Here is a 20,314-nt window from a genome sequence, read left to right on the forward strand (position 1 = left end):
ATCAGCAAAGAGTATTGTCAACGGTGAGGAGCAGAGAAATTCAAAGGAAGGAGCAATGAGGAAGTGGGCGGTGGTAGGAAAACAATGTAGACAATCTATTCGTAGCTCATCAGGGAAAGTAGGGAGGTAGCTAGAAGCTGTTAGGGTCAAGGGAAGTTTATTTTGTGAACTATAAAAGAAGTGAAACCATGTTTAATAGATTAGTGAATAGAGAGATAATGATCTTAGAGATTTACATCCCAGAATACTAGAGAAGGAAGAGATATGATCTGGAACACAGGAGGAGGAACCAGCAAGGGAGAAGAGGAAAAATCCCGGTCCTCTGAGGTAGGGAAGGAGGTTGGAAAAGAGATAGAGTTCATTCAAGATTTCATTTAACTATGGAGTTTGGGGACAGAGGTGGACCATCTAGTGCTTGATCATCCTAATACTCTTTGGCAGTAGGAAGGAAATGAGCTGGGAATGAGTAAATTCAGGCTACATTCCACTTAAAGGAAGAGATGAAGTTTGTAAAGGTGCTATGATGTTAAGACAGGGAGCTAATAAAAGACTAATATGCAAATTGACCATCACACCAAGACACAAGATGGCCACCCCCATGTGGTCAAAGATGGCTGCCCCCATGTGGACACAAGATGGTTGCCACAAGATGGCCTGCAGGGGAGGGCAGTTGTGGGAAGGTAGGGGTGACCAGGCTGGCAGAGGAGGGCAGTTGGGGGTGACCAGGCCTGCAGGGGAAGGCAGTTGGGAGGGACCCAGGCCTGCAGGGGAGGGCAGTTGGGGGGGACCAGGCCAGCAGGGGAGGGCAGTTGGGAGCCAGCAGTCCTGGATTGTTTAAACGGGTGGTTGGACATCCCTCAAGGGGTCCCAGATTGGAGAGGGTACAGGCTGGGCTGAGAGACCCCCCCACCCCGTGCACAAATTTCGTGCACCGGCCTCTAGTATATAAAAGAAATATCAAGTAGCATTGAGGTCCCCACCAAAATTAAACATAAACTTAGAAAGAAGCCCATCTATATCTGTGAGATTACTTTAGGATGATTTGTGTGAGACGCACTGTAGATTTTGCATATAAAATAAGCTCACTCAACAATATGCCGCTCTGTATGCCCCTAAAGACATGGGGAAAGTTAAGAAACTTCACTTTCTATCTACTGTGAAGTGTGGTCCAATTACCCGAGGCAAATGAGATGTCATTTTTTCCCACCATTAAATCAGTTTTAAATGCTGTTCACTTTACTTTAGATATTTTAAGGATAAGGATGATTTGATAATCCCAGGAAAAAAAATAGTTGATGACTTTCATAAATTCAAAGCGTTCTTGTAGTATAAATAAATTATTTCAGGACATCAGAAACACAATCGTTAAAATGCAATTCAAATGCGATCTACATTTAATGTAGAAGAACCAGACACCCCTTATCTGCTCCGACTCTAACGTCCCTACTGAGAACTAGAGGGTGAGGAGGATGGCTGTGTGTGTGGCTGAGGAGCCAGCTTCACAGCGAGGCCTAAGCCCCATCACTTCGGCCGCACCTCACAGATCTCGCTCATGAAGATGAGCACCAGCCAGTACTTCTCTCGGGATGCCTGGTCTAGTGTTTGTACTGCGACATTTGAGTCGTGATGCTGTCTTTTGTGCTGACAGACATACACGTGGTTTAAAGTTATTTTGATTCCATTTCATATATTTAGTCTAGGAAATGGCGGGGGGGGGGGGGAAGAAGTTACATTCACATGAGAATGCTCAAGTCTTGTGAGGAAGAAAGCAACAGATCCACTATGAAGAATAATCATGAATTTAATTGCAATGCTTCCTATGTGCTGGGTTCTTTGCATAAACATGCCATATGCAGTCCTCGCAGCGAGCCTGAGTTTAGCAGGCATTACTAGTAATTCACAGTCATACAGCCGCCCTGTGTGTGGAGGCAGGTGCGGAGGAGCCATCCAAGAACAGAAGAAGGCCCTGACCCTGAAGCGACGCACAGGCCTGTGTGAGGCCAGTCAGTGGCCTTCCCTGCAGAGCCCTGAGGACAAGATCCAATCACAGAGGTGAAAGCTGAACCGTGGGAGAAATTAGTTGCTCTGAGACCACCAGAGGTCTAGAGGTTTCTATTCTGAAGGGGCACACCTGGACCAGAGTAGGACATGACAGCCTGAAGGTGACAACAGTGTTTCAAAGCAGAAGGAAAAAAAAGGGGTGGGGGGAGGAAGAAAGACTTAGGGACACAGACAACAGTAGGGTGATTGCCAGAGGGAAGGGGAATGGGGGAGGTGGAGGAGGGTAAAAGGGTGGTACAGGGTGATGGATGGAGACTTGACTTGGGCTGGTGAACACACAAGACAATATACAGATTATTTGTTGTAGAATTGTACACCTGAAACCTATATAATTTTATTAACCAAAGTCACCCAGTAAATTCAAGGAAAAAAAGAAGTGGGTTGTTGGGAACCACCTGATTTACAACATACAACAATTTCTTGATGGTGTCCCTGCTCCTCCACCTTTTTATCCTCCATTCTGCCACCAAATTTATGATCCTAAAACTGCAAATCTGGTTATATACTTTCCAGGATTAAAACCCTCTACAGATATACCTAATCTGTGAAAATAACATCCTACAGACACCCATCCCTGGACATAAAACTAGGCCCAGGTAAGCTGTAAGGAAGCAGGTTGAGCATGGGAGCTGAGAAAGGGGATGGGGGATGGAGCAGATGTGGGTGATGGGTGAGGGCGATGGGCAGAGGTAACTATAAGGTTACTATGAAGTTACAAAGGAAGACAGATCAGTATACATGATTTCTACCCTCACAGAATTATGTTACCTTTGTCTTTTTGGCTACAGATTTTATTACTTCCTTGCAATGTCATCCAGTCTCATTTTGGAGAAAAATAAATGCTAACATCCTTTCAATTAACTTACTTCCTCAACATTCATCCAGGCAAAGCAAGAAGAAACAACAATAAAAATAAGTTCCATCTGAATGATCACAAACCGTGGAGTAAGCACGTTAAGGTACCAACAATTTAAAGCATTGTCCCAGTGAGCAAATATAAAGGACACGTCCAAGAGCACAGGTTGGAAGTCAATCAGGCTTTCATGGGGGCAAATGTGATGGCGGTGCTAGCAACCAAATGGAAGTTGTACCTGAATATCAGCACCCCAGTAGTGACGGCCACCCCAGAGCTCCCCCACTTTATCACAAAACAATGTTTACATTTTCTTTGTGCTGTCACCGGTTTATTTCATTCTTAAAAGATGAAGCCCTTCTCCATTACTCTTACTTGGGTCACTAAAATTGAGCAGCTATGGCATGTTACTACCCAGAGATAAGGAGTGCCTGATTGAGGGTAACGTCTGTGGAGTGGTAAGCATGAGACCCACCCTTCCTATCTCCATCATGTCTGTAGAGAGAGAAAAATCTTTGTAACACAAGTAGAGTATGTGTATTCAGGCGGATAAAGTTTTTAAATGCCATTGCAGAGAGTATTCAATAATACATAATTTAAAAAACATTTTTGCCCAGTGTTGTTACTAAAATGGCATTTTCTTTAAGAATATAGAGCATGAACAGACTGTTGGACCTCAGAGGGAAGGCAGGGGAGGGTGGTTGGGAAGACGAGCTCAACCAATGAACATACATGCATAACCCATGGACACAGACAATAGGGTGGGGAGGGTCTGGGGAGGGCGGAGGATGGGAGCGAGCTGGAAGAGGTTAATGGGGGAAAAAGAGGATCTCTGTAATACTTTCAATGATAAAGTTTTTTTTTAAAAAGAATCATAATATAGAAATTGTATAGAACTCCTGGCTGTATCATGTAATATTAACCACATGGTGCCATATAGTTAAGAAAAAGGAAGAAATGAAAGTGAATGTCATTTGTGATGAAGATCTTTCCATAGCTCCTTGCTCTGTGCTGCTAACATCAGGGTGTTGTCAAAAAACTGACCCACGTGTTCACTCCTGACCCGGGGTTAAGGTCATACAAAGTCATAAGGACATCCCTTTAAATATATATATATATAAAAAGTTGCACTCTTTAAATAGTCAGTGTCATTACTTTTTAAATTATTAAAATAATATGGCTAACGCAATTACTTATTATAAGAAGGAAATGAACGATAAAATCAGTAGCTTTTTACCAAATGACCTAGGGAATTTTTATGGATCTCTTAGATAAATCTAATCATGGGGGGGAAAATAAGAACATAAAAATCCATTAAGGAAATAATTAAACTATAAAAACGATAAATGCAATTATAGAATATATTTAATTTCTGATTGGAGCAGTCCTATTAATCACGTGGATTATCACATTTGGCAGCCATCGCAGTAATCATTAGTGCCAGAAGAGCTATCAGCAGATGCTGACACTAGTGGCTCCCGTAACGCGCTTATTCATTGCAACGGAAGAATATAACTTCACACAGGGCACGGGCAGACACCACCCTAATGCAGGGGTCAAAGTAACTACTACCAGCAACAGGACCAACCGATGCCTGGGGCTCAGGGCACACGCCTACGTCTGCGACATTCCTGGCAAAATGCACACCATGAATCTCCTCTCCCAGAAAAGCATGTGTCAGGGTATTCTCCAACACAACCGGCTACTAGTACCTGCTTCACCACGGCCAAGGTGAGGGAGACAGGAAAACCGAGGTGTTCCAGCCTAGGGCAGACCAAACGGCTAACCACCAGGAGCAGGCCGTGACCCGGGACTTTCCCTTGCTGGAAAGGATGTTATTGGCGCAACTGGAAAACTGTAAATCATGTCTGTAGCTCATATCAATGTTAGTTGTTTGATTGTGACTGCTCTGCTTTGGTTAGTGAGCGAATGTCTTTGCATTTTGGAAACACACCCTGAGACATTTCAGAGCACAGAGGTGTCTGCCCCTTGTTTTCACAAAATAAAACAGGGATTTTGTAGCTGCTGCTGTTATTTTTCCTTTTAAGTCAACTTGCACTAAAATTATGGTGCAAGTTGACTTAAAAGGAAAAATAACAGCAGCAGCTACAAAATCCCTGTTTTATGAACAAAGTTTCATTTAGAGACCTGGTAACAGAACGAAAAAATGGAAGGGCCTCATCATTGCTCTTAAGGGACTTTTCAACTGACTGAGGTAAACGTACAGAGGAAACGTAGTAACAGGTACACATCGGTATGTGAGTAACTGAAGCGTAGTATGTGGAGCATATGTGATGGAAGGAGACTAGGTGGTGGGTGGTGATGCAATATACAGATGATGTCTCATAGAAAGGTACACGTGAAACCTATGTAATCTTATTAGCCAGCAGCACCCCAATAAATTTAATAAAAATAATAAAAAATATCTCTACTTCCTCGTTTACCCATCTGGTTTGAAAATGGAAATGATCTGTTTAAGCTAATAGTCCGGGTAATCGGCAATTGGTCCATCAAAATAAGTTTTAACAATTATTGCTTAAAGTATCTCCAAGAGGCACTGTTTGATTTAGTAAAAGATTGAGGGCTAACCATGATTGTTCCTTGTTCTCTGTAGTAGGTTTTGTTCTTGGGATCTTTCCTACCTTATGATGTCCAAGTCTCTGATTCTTCCAGCTGCCCCCATTTCTGAGTGCGTCCAGTGACCTAGAGTTTGATCATTCAAACAGCTGTTAGAGTGGCTGACAACACAGAATTAGTATGCTCTGCATGCTGGTCTTTCCTCTTCTGATTCAAAATAAAATGCCAGCTTTAGGGCTTATTATTTTACATAACACAGTGAATTTATAAACTTATTTTCTTATTCTCGGCTAAAGTCTTAGCTCTAGATAAATTTCATGCTACTGTGACTAGCACAGAATAAAGAAGCTATGAAATGATGGAGGAATGAAGAGCAGTTTTCTTTGTGAGGTACGATACAAATGAATCAACACAATTGGTGATGAGGACTACAGAAGGCAATAAAGATTCCTATGAATTACAAGGTGGAAAAAAAATCTAGTTAATTTTATTACTAGCATTTTGGATTTTTAATAAAGAGAATGAGAATAAAAAGAGAAAGTATACATGGATTTCCTCCTACCGCTAAAGAAGTTCAGTGATAGTAAAATTAGGAAGTCCCTATATTTCAAAGCATCTCTGCTCCTCTACCTAATAAATGGAAGAAGAACCTAAGAATCTTTCAGTGGCCCCAAGCTGTGGATGACTGATCTTGGCCACGCTGGTCTTTGGCCAACTGTAAGCCAGTGAACGTACGTTGGTGGGATACACAGATGCCAGAGGGAAAGGGAATGACCAGGCTAACGGCTGGAAGGGAGGTTTCACAGAGAAGGCGCAGCGAGGGGCCCACAGGACCGATTCGCATGGCAAGTTCAATGTCATGACTTACCCCCGTCGTGCTCGGTGTGTGTCTGTGTGCACCACCGACATGGCTAACCCTTACCAAGTAATTACCATGTGGCTTTTACAGATTATCTCACTTACCCTGACTTCAAGGTGAGAAAAACGAAGCGAGACATGACTGCCCTCATTTACGTAGAAATGCTTCTCCAATCTGTGCACGCCAACTCCCAACTCAGAGCCTGGCCTCCTGCTGAGCACTTTCTGAAACTCTGCCACTCCCCTTCCATCCTTCTGGCCTGCTAGTTTGGTTCAGCCAACCACCCTGACGCGCAATGCAGCTTTTCCAGCCCTGATCTCTGGTGCTTCGCCCAACTGAGATTACAGGCAGCTGGGGCTGCTCTGGAGTGCTGCTCTAACCCAGCTTTTTATCCCTCTCTCACCTGAGGATATGTTTTACTGATGAGAGAGAGAGAGAGAGAGAGAGAGAGAGAGAGGGGGGGGGGGGGGGGGGACATTGATGTGAGAGAAACATCAATCGGTTGTCTCTGGTACTCACCCCAACTAGGGGCTGAACTCGCAACCCAGTCGTGTGCCCTGACCTGGAATTGACCTGCAACCTTTCGGTGTATGAGACAGTGCCCCAACCAACTGAGCCACACCTGCCAGGGCCCCCTCTACCATCTTCACACCAGCAGGCGCCTGGTTTGCCGGGCCTGGGAGTGACACGTGCTGCCTGTTTCCCTTCGTGAAATCAGGTAACCAGATTGATTGCTTGTGGAAGGGCAACCTGCAGTGCGGTTTTGTTTCACTAAAGCCTTCCTTCACGAGGACTCATGCAGTGCGTTTGGCCCCTGGCTGTCTTTTAGAGAGCTGGTATTATGCTAATTAAAAAGTGACCATTCATTCATTCATTCATTCAATAAATGTATATTGTGCACCTACTGGTACTTACTAGGCACCACATCCTAGATGCTGTAGATATAATAGTAAACAATATAGCAAAGCCCCTGCCTTTTTCTAGTGGGAATGGTGATGAATAGATAGGTAGATAGATGATAGATACAGAGAGAGAGAGAGAGAGAGAGAGAGAGAGAGAGAGAGAGGTGGCCTTACTAAAGAGGACTAGAGCAGGCTAAAGACAATGAAAGTGTCAGGGAGAGAATTACTATTTATATAATACATGGAGGATTAGCCAGGAAGGACTAGTTAGGGAGGACTAGTTAGGAATGACTAGTCAGGAAGGACTCTACAGTAAGGTAACATTTAATCAGAGATCTGGAGGAAGCAAAGGAGAAACACACGTGGACCTCGGGGAGAATGTACGTGAAGGCCGAGGGCGCACCGTATGTGAAGACCAGTACTCAGCAACTCGATTATAAATGAACAACCTTGTCATCGATTTCACAGTAAAGCAGAGGCTCCCCACTAATAACTAAGGGAACGTGGGTACCAATGGCACCAGTGACCCCCTTTTTCCCACTCTGTGGTTACACAGCCCACGGGTGACAAAGTCCATTTGCAGCAGAACCACAGAGCTGCCTCCATAGACTGAAGATCAAAGGGGGAACTAGAGATGATGCACATTTCATTCCTGACAGAGAAGGAAATAAAAAACCTGAAGAGAAAAATCCAATTCACTCGGACTATCTGCTCTCCAGCGACTGTAGTTGCAATCAAACCCACCAGAGGGCAGTGTAACCGCAGGAATGGACTGTCCATCCTCAAAGCAAACTGGTCTTGATTCTTTACAAAAATACCATTGTAGTGGAATGGGGACTTAGATCTCTTTCTTGTTTTTCAAAAGCTTAGTTGAAATGCTAGGGCTTTGCAAACACTGCATTGTTTGGGTTATTATGGCTAAATCTGAGTGATAAAGTCTATTCTACTGGTAGGGTGGCTAACCTTCCTGGTTTGCCTGGGACCAAGGGAATTCTCAGAATACTGGACATGGCACATTCAGTACTGGAACTAGGATGGTCCTGGGCACTGAGCAGAGGTGGTCACCCTACTGCAGCGACTCCACACATCTGTGTTTAGCAAGGGCTTTTTGATTTTTAGACGTCTGCACAACACAGAGCTAAGGGCCAGGAAGCTGAGTTTTTAACATGCTTCTTGGCAGGTTGGCTACAAGTAGACCTGGCTTGGCTTGTGAACAAATGTTTTGCACAGTAAAGTGTAAGGACAACCTTCTTGCTTCCCTTAGAGTCAAATGCCTATATTTCAGGGTAAGACCTTCCCATCGTCCCCCGAGGGAGGATTTGTTTACACTCCACAGTAAAAGATAAAGTCTATCTCTATGTCTATGTCTACCTCTATGTCTATCTCTGTGCTTACCTCTTTGTCTACCTCTTTATCTACCTCTTTGTCTACCTCTATGTCTACCTCTACCTCTGTCTACCTCTATGTCTACCTCTACCTCTGTCTTCCTCTATGTCTACATGTACATCTACTTCAGTGCCTATGTCTATGTTTCTCTCTCTCTCTCTCTCTCTCTCTCTCTCTCTCTCTCTCTCTCTCTCTCGTCTTTACCTCTACCCACTCTACCCATATGGGAGGATGAGAAGATATCCCAGCAGTTCTAACGTAATCTCTTGGTTTCATAATTTCAGAGTTTCTCTCATATGATGTGAACCCCCTCTGACATAGAAACATCTGACTCTTGCCATGTCTCCTCGAGGGGCATTGGAGTCTGGGGACAGATATTCTCTGAGTCCATGAAAGGTTTGTTCTCTAATGCAGAGGTTTCGTGTGTCTGTGTGTGTGTGTGCGCGCGCACACACACACACACACACACACACACACGCTGCATTAGGGTTATCCAGAGGAACAGAACCAGTAGGATAGACAAAGATATATAGAAAGAAATTTGTTATGAGGAATTACCTCACACAGTTATGGAGGCAGAGCAATCCCATGATCTGCCGTCTGCATGTTGGGCCCAGGAAAGACCGTGGTGTAATTCAGTCCAAATCTGAAGGCCTAAACCCAGGGAAGCCAATGGTGTCTATCCCATCAGATTGCCAAGCCCCGAAAACCAGGATCCCCAGTATCCGAGGCAGCAGAAGATGGATGTCACCACCAAGAAGAGGGAGCGGACGGCCTTTCTCTACCTTTTTGTTAGATCAGAGCCCTCAAAGGACTCTCACGAAGGACCTTCTTTACTCTGTCTACTGAGTCGAAGGCTGAGCTCTCCCCTGAACAACTCCCAGAGCTAACGTACCAGCTCCCAGACCTCCCTCGCCAGTCGGGTTGACACGGAAGATGAAGCACCACACACATGTATCTGAACTGTGGCAGATGAAGCACACACATGTATCTGAACTGTGGCAGGCTAGCCTGTTAGTTGAGGTAAGTTCTCAGATCCTTCCTGCCACAGTGAAGGCTGAAAGCGGGTCAGGGGATCCAAACAGGACTTGAGATGGATGTTCAGAGATTGTGAGACAGAAGCTTTAAAAGAAAAATCAGCCCTAGCCGGTTTGGCTCAGTGGATAGAGCACCGGCCTACAGACTGAAGGGTCCCAGGTTCGATTCCAGTCAAGGGCATGGTGCCTTGGTTGCGGGCACATCCCCAGTGTGTGTAGGAGGCAGCTGATCGATGTTTCTCTCTCATCGATGTTTCTAGCTCTCTATCCCTCTCCCTTCCTCTCTGTAAAAAATTAATAAAATTATTTTTAAAAAACAGGTCGATAAATGAGGACGACTTTAATCAGGGTTGAGAAGGAGCCATCTCGAATCACATGAAAGATAAAAAGAAATCCCTGATTGGCAGGAAATAAAGGGGCTTGTTAGCCGGGACTGAGCGCATGCCTGGTGGGAGGAGGAGGGCAGGGCCTCTGCTGGGACCGCTGACTCCAGCCCAGGCACAAGTGCATGGGGAAGGTCACATTCCAAAGACCCAGGATGTAATCCCCAAGTGCTCGTCCATCTCCGAAATGCCACAGGCGGTTTCTATCCGAACACTTACCGCCTCGTGTGAGGGTTGATTTTCTATTTCCACCAGATGAGGACATTCTGAAACCCAGGAAATCAGTCTTCCCGAGGTTATGATGTCACAAGCAAGCTCCGGCCCATACCACACAGAGGCAGCAGCCTAAGAGGCTCGGGGAAAGGAGAATGGATTTGGTTTCTGGCAGCATGAAGTCAGTATAAATTCAAAAGAAGTCATTTTCATTGACATCTTCAAAATAAGCAAGAGGTTACTCTGCAGTGTTTCCTACTATATATTATAACCATATTATTCCCAAAGCCACTTTCTCCCACTTTAAAGTCTCTGCCAATTGTTTCTGGGAGAAACTGGATGCATCCATATCCAAGTTCCTTGGGATGGTGTTAGGAACCATCGACACAGGACATTCTAGCTGTCCACGGTTACTTATTTGTTTGTTTATTGATTTAATTTGGTGTAATGCAAAAGGTCAGCTGGCGACTAAGGGATGGTCACCCTGGTCGTGGCTGGGATTTTTCACATGGCGACAATGCCAATCCATTAACCCATCACGTCAAAGCCCATCACTGCAACATCTTCTAGAAACCCCTTCTTAAAGCAGCTACACAAAGTCCTCCTGGTTCTGCCCCTGCTTTGCCATTAAACGGAGGAGAGAATAGACGTTTCTGCTGCCCACTCTGCAGAACAACGTCCTTCCTGCCGGCTATAACTTACACCATCCCCCGGAAGCCCAGAGCGATTATTGCCGTTCACTCCAAATTCCATGCGGCCAACGGAGTTTTATAACCCTTTTTCCTATAAATGTGAGATGAGCCTGAACTCGATATTTACAATATTTATCCTTAGTTTTACTGGCATCTATCTCTTCCTTGAATTTACCTCCCAGGAGTGCAACACTCACATTACATAAAATCGCATAGTTTCAGGAATGCCTCCTCACTGACACGGTGCATTACTATGAGCCGAAGGCTGTGGGCTTGAACCCCAGGCTGTGCTTCCTAAGATGATCTTCATGCAGGGGCCAGTCTGCACAAGCTGGCTGATTTCTGAGTCCAAGAATCAGTAGAACTCGCACACACTCCTTTGTGGGTGAGAAGACTGATCATTACGAAGGCTGGTTAATTTGTTCCAGATCACATAACCTGTGGCCGTGTACCCTGAAGACCAACGTCCCTTCACGCCTGCTCTAGCGTCACAGGACAGTCACACTGCCAAGGGCAGCGCCTTCTGAAACACATGGCTAAGCAGCGGGCTCACGTTTGCCTACTGCAGACAGACGGGTCACAGTCAGGTGCTGAGTGGCAGGGAAGAGGGTCAAAGCTGGTGACTACAGGGATGGTGGCTCCTAAGGAGGGCTGAAGTCTTTGCCTGGCAGCAACACCGAGGTGACAACCGGTTATGCCGAAGCATCTCATGAAAACTGCGAGTCCAGCAGGCAGGAGTGGGCGAGGGAAGGTGAAGGAAGCGAACCAGGGGTGCTCTTGGGAAAACACAAGGTAAAGTGCCAACTCCACGATGGCTGTGAGGAGCGGCCTTACACCTGATCGGAGGTTTGGAAAATACTCTTTTCTCCTTAGGACTGGAGACCAGCGTTTGCAAAACTCCATGCCTACAGTGGCCAGCCAGTTCTGGAAACAAGTCCAGGCAGTGGGGGGAAGAAGGAGGAGTGACTTCTGAGGGGACAGCCTGCCCCCTCGGGGGCCAATGACTCCTCACTCCAGCTGACGGCTGTCCCCTGGGATAAGGGCCCCAAACTACCAGTGCCTCTGACTGGGGAGAAAAGCTAGGACCATGAAGTTTTATGGGGAAAGCCCTGATTTTTACATGCTGGCTCACTTTTAAACAAGGGTGTAAGTCAAACGTGACATGTATGTTGGTTCTGACCAGTTTGCAACCTCTGTTTATATCCTGCTGGCTCTGCTCATTGCTGTTTGTCTCCGAGGGAGTGTGCTCCCACAGATGTCATGTTGCGAGTCCGTTTAACTTCTCAGAGGCGCCCTGACAATACAAAGAATCCGCACACCTGCAACCTAGAGCACGGGATGTACGGGAAGGGCACTGAGCTGGCTTGCTTCTGCCCACAGCATGATGATGATGATGATGATGATGATGATGATGATGATGATGATGGAGGACTCGGACCCCCACAGGTCTATACCAACCACATCCTCTGCCGCTCCCCCCACCCTCTCTGCTCCCCTCTGCCCTGAAGGGCTATGGCTAACTTAGAGAATGCACTAGCAAGAGCAGGAAAGATCCTGAGATAAAATAACCTCTGTGGATAGGAGTGGATTCCCTGAATTGTGGGTGGAGTGTCTAATGGCAGAATTTAGAAGGAGGAGGTAATCTTATAAAGTAGCCAGTTCTGAGATTTAAAGATGGCGACATAGGTAAACGCCTGTACTTGCTGCATCCCACAACCACATCAAAATTACAACAAAAAAAACCCAGAACAACCATCATCCAGAACCACTGGAAATATGGCTGAATGGAAGTCCTACAACTAGAGAAGTAAAGAAGAAAGCACACTGAGACTGGTAGGAGGTGCGGAGGCGCAGAACGGGTGGGTCCAGCATCCACGTGGGCCGCTTTTTTAATTGGGAGGGAGATTGTCTCTGCAGAGGTCACCCAGAGGAGCAAGGGGCCACAGTCCCACACGAGACCCCCAGCCCAGGCTCCCAGAGCTGGGAAAAGAAGTCCCTATGGGCAGTAAGAACTACGGGCTGTAAAAACCAGTGTGGATTGGGGCTGAGTGACACACAGGCTGCTGGAGACCCAGCTGTTCCTCTTAAAAGGCCGGCACCATGAAATGAACTTAGAAGGCCCCACTTCCTCTGAGCTCCAGTGCCAGGGCGAGGCTTTGGGGGGACACAGACATCCGAGGAGGAGCTGAAATGCCTGGCATCGGGGCATGAACTTGAGGTTGGTTTTCTCCCAGACGGAGGTGCTCACAGGGATAATTGTTCCCGTGCTGGGAATGCCCCAGTAAGGGCTGACTGGAAGCCATTTCTGTTTGCTCCGCCCTGGTGATCCCTAAGACCCCACCTCATCCAATTTACAACCCCACCCAAGCAGTTTGCAGCAGCTTTTGTATATGAATGGCTTGTCCTTACTCAGGCTAAAATCTCTCAAACAAGCTGCAGCTGGGTCAGGGAGCCCCAAACCTAACAATAAAAGGCCCAAGACCCAGCAACAGCACCAGTACCTGCCTGCCTTGCTTCACAGCTGGGCCTCGTCTGGGCACTTCCAAACTTGATACAAAGAGGAGGAATCTGCAGATCTCTCTGGAGCTCCTGCTGGGTGGTCCCAGGCAAGTGGCTGACTTTGCATCTCCCTGGAGACCCAAGAGCCAGTGTAACCAGTGGCCAGTGTCAGACCATACCAGATTACAACTCTTCGCATCCACAAGTGACACACTCAAGGGGTAGATTCAATGAGCACAAAAGCCTCACTGAAGCAAGTCCTACTCCATAAAGGTGTCTCCTGCACAGCAGCTCTCTCACTGTAGTCGCAGCTGGTCCTCACAGCCAATTGGCCTGGAAGTCAATTCCTCCCAGTGACACAACAAGACTGTTCTCACAGCCCACAAAGGGGTACACCTAGAGCTCCCAGCTCAGGTGACTGGGGAGGCTGAGCCACTGGGCCCTATAGGACACCTACTACACAAGATCACTCTACCAATTCAAGGAGACATAGCAGCTCTACCCAATACATAGAAACAAACACAGGGAAGCAGCCAAAATGCAGAGACAAAGAAACATGTCACAAATGAAAGAAATGGAAGAAAGTAAACTACTGGATATAGAGTTCAAAACCATAGTATTAAGGTTACTCAAAAATCTTCTAGAAACCTCCAAAAATTGAAAAAGGACCAGTCAGAAATTAATCATACACTGGCTAAAATAAAGAATAATATACAGAGATTCAACAGTAGACTAGAGGATTCTGAGAATCAAATCAACAATTTGAAATATGAGGAAGCAAAAAAACACCCAACCAAAAGAGCAAAAAGAAAAAGTAATAAAAAAAAAATATGAAGATAGTGTAAGGAGTGTCTGGGATAACTTCAAGTGTACCAACATTTGCATTATGGGAGTGCCAAAAGAAGAGAGAAAGCAAGATATTAAAAACCTATTTGAAGGAATTATGACAGAAAACTTCCCCTACCTGGTGAAATAGACTTACAAACCCAGGAAGTGTAGAGCATCCCAATAAAGAGGAACCCAAAGAGGACCACACCAAGACACATCATAATTAAAATGCCAAGGGCTAAAGACAAAGAGAGAATCTTCAAAGCAGCAAGAGAAAAGCAGTTAGTTACCTACAAGGGAGCACCCATACGACTGTCAGCTGATTTCTCAACAGAAACTATGCAGGCCAGAAGGGAGTGGCTAGAAATATTCAAAGTGACGAAAAGCAAGGACCTACAACCAAGATTACTCTACCCAGCAAAGCTATCATTTAGAATTGAAGGTCAGATAAAGAGCTTCACAGACAAGAAAAAGCTAAAGGAGTTCATCACCACCAAACCAGTATTATATGAAACGTGAAGGGTATTCATCACCACCAAACCAGTATTATATGAAATGTGAAGAGGAAGAAGAAGATAAAAAATATGAACAACAAAATGGCAACAAATACATATTTATCAACAATTGAATCTAAAAATCAAAACGAATAAGAAATCTAATGAACAGAATAAACTGGTGAATCACATAGAATCAGAGGCATGGAAATGAAACAGACTGACGATTTTTAGAGGGAAGGGAGGTGGGGGTGGAAGAGATTAAACAAAGATTTTATATGCATGTATGCATTACCTATGGACATAGACAATAGGGTGGCAAAGGCCTGGGACAGGGCGGGAACCAGGGGGAGGGAGTAGTGGGGGCAAAAAGAGGGACATCTGTAATAATCTCAACAATAAAGATTTTTTTTTTTATAGTAGCCAGTTCTGAGAAAGGGGAATGAAGGTTAGGAACTTCAGCGAACCGAACAAGGAAAACCCTAACCCTGTAGACGCTGTAACTTCATTCCTGGGTGGTTTTCCCCAGATGGCGAGAAGAGGCACAATTAGCCTCCACAGTGTAGTCTTCACGTGCTTCCTCCTACGCTGCAGCCCCTCTGTCACACCAGCCCCTCAGGAAGCCTGGTCTCCCCGCAGTGCTGGGTGATGAGTGTGAAGGGGTGGAAATGTCAAAGGAACTGTTGGGGCTCCTTAGGCACCTCCCACTGCTGCCATCAGAGAAAGAGAGAGTCTTTCCCATCAGGGCCACGCCTGTGTCTCCAGCCAGTGACCATAGCGCATGGCAAGCGATGGAGGCCAACCGCAGCTAGGCAGTGTTAGAGTGGGAATTTTTGAGCACTCCGGAGAGGCCGTGGACTATGCCCCAGATAGAGTTGTCAGTGCTGACACCAGGCCAGGCCTTGAGATATGGTCTCATGGCCCCTTCCCCTTGCACCTCACAAAATAGCCTTGCTAGATAGAACACTGTCAGCTTTCTACAGAACAGGATAACCCTGTAAATAATGTGGTCGTCAATAGCATGGCCCTGACATTATTTGGGAAAAATTGCTTTGTCTTGGGTTGCTTACTCTGCAAAAACAGGATGTGATTAATGTGCTTAAAAGTGATCTTGTACAAAGGGTCGGGGCTGCTCTCTGACCTCTCTGCGTGGAGAGAGAACAGTTGCCGGCCGGCAATAAAGGCTCCCTAAATTTTAATTTGGTCTGGACTCCAGTGGTCTTTACTCGCATTCGTTCCACAACAGGCAGCTTTGCAGGGATGCAGAGACAACCCACTGCTCTGTAAAGGTGCACAAAGCAAGGCGACCTGGAAGAGGGGAGACCGATGCGTGGGTCTCAGTGGTTTGGCTGCAAATAGCCAGGCGGGATCACAGGTACTGAAGTCACTGCACCCTCTCGGGGTTGGACAAGCACCACATGGGGCTGATGGTTGGTGTGAGCGGACCTTCATGAGCAAGCAGACAAGCTCAGGTGAAGGGGGGCGCGGCCCAGCCTGCCCTGATGGGACTGTGTTTCCTTCAGAACCAACAGAAGAGACATCAACCGTGGCATTTACTGAGGATGTGACAGTGTCATCTGGTGGCAACTCAAAGTGTCACTAGAAAAAGTGAAATTGTCCTGTTAATGCAATGGGTACACTCTCTCAGGAATGCCAGAAACCTTAGGGGTTGATCAGAAAAAGAGAAAAACTCATGGACACCCACAATAGCGTGTTGATTGCTGGGGTGCAGCAGGGGGTGGGGGAGGAAGGTGTAAGGCGGACACGTGGTGATGGAAGGAGATTAACCTGGGGTGCTGAACACACAGTCAGTTCAGGGACCACGTGTTGTGGAACTGTGCACCTGAAACCTGTATAGTTTTTGTTAACCGGTGTCATCCCAATACATCCAATAAAAAGGAAAAAATAAATAAACTCCATACCTTAGCCAAGCAAAAAAATCACCAGGAGTTCTTAACATGAAGAGATTAATGCTTTTCTGATTATATTTCATTATAATACACTCCACCTGTTCCCCCACCAACACCTCTCAGCTCTGAGCCACTGTAAATTTGACAGTAAAGATCTTAAAAGAGCGGTGGTGAATAAATAGGCTAATATCCTCCTCTGATGCCTTGATAGCAGTTAGGTAACAGACGCTATTTTAAGCTAAGCCTTGGATATATTTCAGTCCTCCTACTCCCTGTGTCTATCTCTGTTCCCTCCGGGAACCTGCAGCTGATGTACTTTTGGAATCCATCGGAGCAATAAAATTTAAGGCCCACAGAGCTGTCACCTCGACGAGTGTGCTCTGTGGCCAAAGGAGCTCCCCAAATAGCACCGTGAAATGTCGGTGGAAATCAATGAGTCCCTAAGGATCTTGTCCCATGATCACTCTGCAAGTTTCAACCGAAAATTCAAGGCAAAGTTTTGAAAAGCTAAATATAATTATCTCCTTACGTATCAATTTATCCAATGCAAAGTTACACTTTTTAACATTCACTTAATAAAGCCACTTATTTTTGTGGTACATATTAGACATTTACTGATTGACTTGCTTATTCGCTGGCTTATTTTAACTATGCACTCCTTTTGAGAGAAAAAATAAATTCGATATTACCTTCTCCAGAAGAAATATTGGATCAATTGGTTTCTTATTTCTCTTCCGTCCTTACAAAAAAAACAAAACAAAACATAGCATAATGGTGTGGTCAGGTGGCACAAGGATATGGTAGTGTGGAAAAACAATATGCAAAAAAATTAGGCCATAGTTCATTTAACCTACTGTGCTCTTTTAAAAATTTCTAGGCCATAAAATCCATCAATTTGTCAATTTGCCATTCAGAAAAATCCAATGTAACATATATTGGTTTTATATTTCATAAAATATATATTTAGAACTTTTCTTTCTTCCTTTTTTTTTTTTTTCCAGGATAGGTATGTTTGGAAATACAAATAACACAGAAGAAATCCTCTGAGGTTTAATTTTTCAACTGCTCTCAAAAACATAGCCAAAGGGAACTTGGTTATGCACTGAACACGACTTGAGGAATGCCAAGTTTTTACTTATTATTTGTGTATTATCGTAAGCATTTTCAAAACAGGAAGAAATTATCAAGTGCCTTTCAACCTGGTGCCACTAAAATACTAGAATTATGGGTTCAAAGTAAGTGTTGGCAATCATCCTTAGAACCAAAAAGCTTTGCCTCGGGGGCCCAAGTCTTCTGAAATATTTTCAACAAATTGCTTCATGTGGGACTCTCGTGCGTGACAACAGCGTGCTGTGTTGTTTCCACAGCAAAACAGCCGAAGGCCACTTTTCCAGAACCAGAGTCTCACTCTGTTTTGTTCTGCCCGGGCTCAGTCTGCTGTATTGTGTCAGTCTATTACATATACTTCTTCGATGCTTTTGGGTGGCTTTGATAAACTGTATTGAAATACATAGACAGTTATATATATACTAGTGACCCGGTGCACAATATTCATGCATGGGAAAAGGGGGTGTCCCTCAGCCCGGCCTGCACCCTCTCGCAATCCGGGACTGCTGGCTCCTAACCGCTCACCTGCCTGCCTGCCTGATCGCCCCTAACCACTCTGCCTGCCAGCCTGCTCGCCCCCAACTGCCCACACACACACTGGCCTGATCACTCCCAACTGCCCTCCCCTCCTGGCCTGATCGCCCCTAACTGCCTCTGCCTCAGCCCCGCCACCATGGCTTTGTCCAGAAGGTCTCGCGGTCTAATTAGCATATTACCCTTTTATTAGTATAGATTACAACGCCCCCACACAATTTGAATGTCCATATTGGCGAGTTTTAGATATATGGTGGTATAATATCTATCTCAGATAAAAGCTACCTGTATCTTATACCAAAATATGCCTCTATTTGGGATATAATAAGCTGAAAATGTATCATTGAAGAGGAACATAGTAAAATTAAGGGCATAGGCTCAGGTGGCTGTCCATGTAAGCAAGAGTAATTCTGCCCAGGTTTCTATTAACTCCCAATGTTCAGGGCAAACTATGTTCAAAAAGCATCTTCCTTTCTTTTTTTGAAGAAATGTATTCACATAATTTTGGACCAATTATACACTTGGGGTGTTTGAATACTCACTGGGCTTAACTGGCTATTGGCTAAGGGGGGGCGATAATTACGGGGATAACATTAACATGCAGGGAATGCGATTCTGATAAGATCAGAGGTGGAGGAATCCCAGCACAGCAGCTGGGCATCTCTGCTGTGTGTGGCCCACAGCTGGAGGTGAGCGGCACCGCATCAAGGCCAAGCTAGAGACATAAACAGGAAGACACATAGATGAACACACAAGATGGACAGTTTTAGAAACACTGAAATAAATAATGCATTCTTGGGTCACCTTTTTAGACACATTTAAGTACTTTCTAGTGGTGTGTTAATAAGTGTATAACAACCAGCTCTTTGGAAAACACACACACACACACACACACACACACACACACACACACACACAAAGTGAGTGTAGATATATATATTATAAATTTATTTTATTATAAATGTTCTGATATAAAGGGTGTATTATTCTTTATTTTATACTAGAGGCCTGATGCACGGTGGGGTCCCTCAGCCTGGCCTGCGGGGATCAGGCTGAAACCAACTCTCTAACATCCCCCAAGGGGTCCTGGATTGTGAGAGGGCGGTTTCTGGGTGACACACCCTGAAATTGGGCTCCCTTCTCTCTGGTTCTGGGTGCATCACCCAAGAACTGCAGCTGCCAAGTCACTGCAGCTCGGCAGCTCCTGCATTGAGTGTCTGCCCCCTGGTGGTCACTGCACATCATAGCTACCAGTTGGACAGTCGAATGGGCAGGGGGTTGCTTAGGCTTTTATATATATATATATAGACTAGAGGCCCGGTGCACAAATTTTGTGCATGGGGAGGGGGGCATATGTGTCCCTCAGCCCAGCCTGCACCCTCTCCAATCTGGGATTCCTTGATGGATGTCTGACTGCCCACCTGGATGGGGCCTAAACGGGCAGTCGGGCATCCCTCTCACAATCCAGGACTGCTGGCTCCCAACTGCTCGCCTTCCTGCCTTCCTGATTGCCCCTAACTGCTTCTGACTGCCAGCCTGATCACCCCCTAACCACTCCCCTGCCAGCCTGATCAACGCCTAACTGCTCCCCTGCCGGCCCTATTGCCCCTAACTGCCCTCCCCTGCCATCCTGGTCACCCTTAATTGCCCTTCCCTGCCAACCTGGTCGCCCCTAACTGTCCTCCCCTGCAGGCCTGGTCACCCCTAACTATCCTCCGCTGCAGGCCTGGTCCCTCCCAACTGCCCTCCCCTGCAGGCCTGGTCACCCCTAACTTCCCTCCCTTACCAACCTGGTCACCCCCAACTGCCCTCTCCTGCTGTCTCAGTCACCCCTAACTGCCCTCCCTTGCCAGCCTGGTCACCCCTAACTTCCCTCCCCTGCCTGCCTGGTCACCCCCCAACTGCCCTCTCCTGCAGGCCTGGTCTCCCCCAACTGCCCTCCCCTGAAGGCCTGGTTCCCCCCCAATTGCCCTCCCCTG

Source organism: Cnephaeus nilssonii (genome assembly GCF_951640355.1).
Source record: "Cnephaeus nilssonii genome assembly, chromosome: 8".
NCBI lineage: Eukaryota > Metazoa > Chordata > Mammalia > Chiroptera > Vespertilionidae > Cnephaeus > Cnephaeus nilssonii.